The sequence below is a fragment of the Ptychodera flava genome, unplaced genomic scaffold (genome assembly GCF_041260155.1).
Source record: "Ptychodera flava strain L36383 unplaced genomic scaffold, AS_Pfla_20210202 Scaffold_36__1_contigs__length_1797346_pilon, whole genome shotgun sequence".
Lineage (NCBI taxonomy): Eukaryota > Metazoa > Hemichordata > Enteropneusta > Ptychoderidae > Ptychodera > Ptychodera flava.
Window position 1 is genome coordinate 659,269 of NW_027248358.1, and position 4,769 is coordinate 664,037.

Consider the following 4,769-nt stretch of genomic DNA (forward strand, 5'->3'; position numbering starts at 1 on the left):
CGTATCGTTTGTGATTATGTACATGTGTTCTCACACATGGAAATGACATGTCGTGTTAGGAAAGCCGGTAAGCTTTGACACACCGGTTGCCTTATTAACGTTTGGACTTCTGTTATGAGAATAAAATAAAACTTGCAAGACATCTGAATTGTCGATAAATTGTATCTGTCAGTTCACGGTGAGCAGGTGAGCGTTATTACCCGATCTTCTAAAGGCTTTAGGCCTAAGAGGATACGTGTGTCCGAGATCGGTTCATTGAGTAGGCAATACATCGTAAGATTTCGACAAAGGTTGGACTTTAATTTCTTCAATAACGAAGATATCTATGAACACAGTCCGTGGTTGATTCCAGTCGGAGGTTAACTAACATTTCACGCAAAAATTGCTCCGAAAATAAACATAACTCGTGATGACTTGTTGGGGTCACCCTTCGAGCAACCGAGTAGCCGACCGCGATCGCTTACAGATATCGTGATACACGAGATTCAGGGAAATCTCGACCCTTCCGTGATGCACTTAACTTACTTTATTTTTATATTTTAGTGATCGGTTATGAGAGATATCGACCTTAACATACCAAAATATTTCTTATATACTTTGTTTGCGGATTTCACTGAATTAGTTTTGTACATATTTACAACATGAAACAGATGTTCATAATACTCACCAAACCCCAAAAGCTACCTCTACCATTGACATCACATCCATCATCTATCAAAGACTTAGCCCTCTCAACATCACCTCGCGCTGCTGCATCAATGAGATCCTGTAATAGTAAACAATAAGTTATACCCTGCTATACTCAGATTCCTGTGATGGTAAACAATTAGGTATACACTGCTAAGCTCAGATTCAGACTGCATGTTGGATGATAAACAAACATATACATGGATTTAAATGGATTTCAGTACCAAGCCCAGGGCTTGTTCACATTTATACATACAATTTAGTGAGTTGTACATCATCATCTTACAGCACGTAAATTGGTATGCAGAAAATGCTGATGCACAATACACAGAACTTATATTTGTCTTATACCCATCTTCGTTCTGATTCTTTTATTCATTGCCAAGGACAACAGTACGAAGGACAGCAAAGCTGGCGCAAGATGGTCATTTGATCACTTCCTTGTGATTTGGAACATTAACTGAACTCATCTAATAACTCAACTAATAACGATTATAGCCTTAACAAGGAAATATGACATCAAACTGGTCCAATAATCATTTCCATTCAAGGTACAGGTGCCGCCAATTGAACTGTTCTTGCAAAAGGTTGTTCGTGCGCAGTTTTTCAGCGGACTGGCAAATTTAAAAACTAATCAGCGGGCGGGGAGAAAAAATCGATATTTACTGTGGGCGGGGAAGAAATTTAATTATTTTCAGTGGGCGGGTAGAAACTTTTTGACCGTGGGTACCTGAAAATACGTAGAGGGAGGGGAAAGCCGTGGTTGATAGAACTTGTGGGGGATAGAGCGCATAACTTAGAGGGGAGCAATATTCCAAGGTATACTGCTAGCTGCTCGCACGGTTTTACGTTGATCTTGGTTGCCTAGTGGGCATAGGGGCATTTCAGTAATTGGGAGAGGGCAGTTGGGAGCTTGCATTGTTGTTGTTGGGAATGGGGGTTCGACCATAGATACTGGAGGGCAAAGGATATCAAAATTAAGTGGGAGGGTACATTTTCCGTGTATGCCAGTGGGAGGGCAGTAACGAACAGCTTTACTTTCCCCTCAAGATTTTAGGTCAAGGACAAAAATCAGGAAAATCAGTATATCAGCCTTCAAAACATGTGTTGTGATAATTTGCAAAATTGATGAAATTTACCAGTTTGCGGCTCCTGAAAATAATACATTACCAGGTCCTGGTAATACATAAACAGGACATTTGAGATTTACAAATTTAAGTAGGACCATCTTGAACCACTGACAGTTAGTGGTGGTGCCAGGTGTCCGGAAAGGGTAAGCGTACCCTGCTAGCATGCTACATCCATCGGGAATGGTCGAAAAATTATCTAAATATTGTATGAAGTGAAACAGTATATGAATCACTGTATTAAGTCAAAGCCGGAAATGCTGTCGCTAATCATTTGAGTGACCAAGCTTTCGTATTTGGCAACAATGTCATCATATCGACCGTAGAACTTTTTGAAAGTCCTCACGAGTCTTTCGGATGTGAATCCCTGTCTCACTAGTTCTGATACCAATAAGTTGTCAACGACTGAGCTTTGACCCGAATCTCGTTAAACCATAAGAATGGACAATGAGAAACACCAGGTTTGCCGTTGTTACATATATTTATTGTCGGCGTGCTGTCAATGGGCAATTACTGAGACTTAATACAAAAGTTTGTACATTTCATTAGATTTGCTATGAAGAGATAATATTTAGTCATGAACAGAGAAAAGGCTAACACGTTGATTTCAAAGTACCATATTGTCACTGTTGACAATATTTTATTGACACGTGTCAAGATGGAGATAGGTAAAGAGTACAACTTGTGCAGCTATATATATATATATATATATATATATATATATATATATATATATATATATATATATATATATATATATATATAATATAATAGTATTTTAATATATAATAGTATTTTAATAGACTAAGCTTTAAACGTATTTTAAATTCTATCAGAATACCGATACGCGAGGACTTTGGTTAATAACGTTTCTTACCTTTTGTTACCATACAGAAGCATTGTGTTTAAACGATATCGTGATTAAATGCAGCCATGAACGCCATTATCTGAAACAGCTGAATATTTTAACCACGGACTGTGACCCTTTACTTCAAGGATAGCGTTGACCATAGTCAGGAAGGAGCGTGAATGTACCTTGTTATGCACTAGACAAAGTTGTTTATCTTTCTATGGGATTCTAGAAAGCCATGTTAATAAGCTTTAGTCATATATAGTATAGTGGCGTCAGCCAAGGTTTTCAGTCTGGCAGATTCATTGTATTTTAAGTTAGACCGGGTAACATTGCATGTCCGTCAAAACTGAATTAAGTTAGAACAGTTGAATGAACACTTTGCCTGCTACATACTACTGACGTAAAATCGTGCGAAAGAATTGTGAAATCCGCTCACCTTGGGATTCTTCCGTTTGCTGGCAGCCATGTTTATGCCATGGACAATGCCAGGAGATCATCAAACTTCGTTAGTGGCGTGCACCTTCTAAACGTCCGGGCAGTCTGTCGAAACAAATATGGCGTTAACGTTACTCAAGGGGTCTCGTGACCAAAGATACGTATATTATGGGTCAATCATTAACTTCTGGTTATTCTATTTCATCGAAAACATCAATAAACATCGTGGGGTGTATATTGACATCTCTCTAATCTTGTCAGTGTTGTTATAGCAAAAGGTTCCTTTATGTAAGTTACCTCACAGCAGGAAACCTTGAACAAAAGAAATACTTCCGAAAACCGATATAATGCTTTGCTAAGAATAACTATCTGGAAAAGACAAAAATAAGCACTGTATGAGAACCTTTAACGTTTAAAGACAAGTATTGCGATTTTTAATATAGATACAGAAGTTGAGATCAGTTCGTAATATTCTTATGATGGTAGTGACACAAGTACCGGGCGATCTGTAACATTGAGATATCTGGGTATTCTGGTGAACAACAGTGAACCGTGACAACGCAAAAATGTAGACTGTGGTCAACTTGATAACATTTGACAAATATCTCAGAGAACACAGTACGGCCATATTTGTGTTGAGTTGTGATGTACTGACATATTATAAACCTACCTTGAAGTCTCCCGGTCGAAGACGTTATTTAAGTAGAACGGTCTAAAATATCAACTTCAATTGTCCCCTTGACCGATATTTGTAGTGTCAAATTGATATAACTATGCGGCTCTCCCTTACATGAAGTGAATTGTCGGCCTTGTAGTAAGCTTACACTCGTAAACTGTTTATATTGAATTTCAACAAGCTGTTTAGAAACTATTTGTCAAGACTACGAAAATGAAATATATTTCATCTATTTCGCGACCCTATCTTCAAGGGCCTGGAGCATGCAATTTTCTTCTGAAGTAGTGTTGTACGATTATTAAGACCAAACCCTGAAAACTTCAAACAGCAGCTGGCTGATGTTGATTCTATATCAAATGACTTGTGGTTTAGACCTATGGACATTGGTGCACCACCAAGTTTCTTTCCGAAATTACAGTATTTCCTTAACGTGTGTTATCTTCCTGTAAAAAATGGAAAAGAAAGTCTTAAAGCGTAAATGCTTTTCATGAATAAATATACAAATGTTAATCTGTCTATGGCTAATGGAGGTAGAAGCGAAGTAAGCACATACGCTCATTTCACACTGTGTACAGGCCTGTAATTGCTGCATAGCAATCACAGAGATGTACATAGTGTACGTGGGAGCCAAGTCTTTGCAAGGGTAAGCCTGGTGTAATTTTACAACCGATTGAAATTGTATCAGTCAGATTTCATCGGGAATATCAGTTAATTATTGACAAAAATGATATGCAAATAGCATAGGGTATTAGTGTAAATAGGAGGAGAGAGCAGAAGTCTTTGGCGGACGACAGTTCACACACAAGTCATGCGATCGCCGACGTCTAACAATACAGTTACTATTGAATTGACGGTTGCGTCACACACAGTAAACAATTGCTTTTGACACGATTCACGAACTCACTCTAAGCTGAAATGCAACCATTATTTGTAAATGTTACTTCGTTATTTTATCATATAAAACTTTCTTACTAGGCTAAACATGAGCGTA

General features: G+C 38.1%; 1 long non-coding RNA gene across 1 annotated transcript; it reads right to left on the reverse strand.

Annotated features, from left to right (window-relative positions):
- Nucleotides 1-615: 615 nt before the first annotated feature.
- On the reverse strand, nt 616-4,107 carry LOC139127772 (uncharacterized). Its single transcript, XR_011551119.1, has 3 exons — nt 3,773-4,107; nt 3,104-3,207; nt 616-766 (listed from the first exon to the last, which is right to left on the reverse strand). It is a non-coding gene; the product is annotated as an uncharacterized lncRNA (long non-coding RNA).
- Nucleotides 4,108-4,769: the final 662 nt, after the last annotated feature.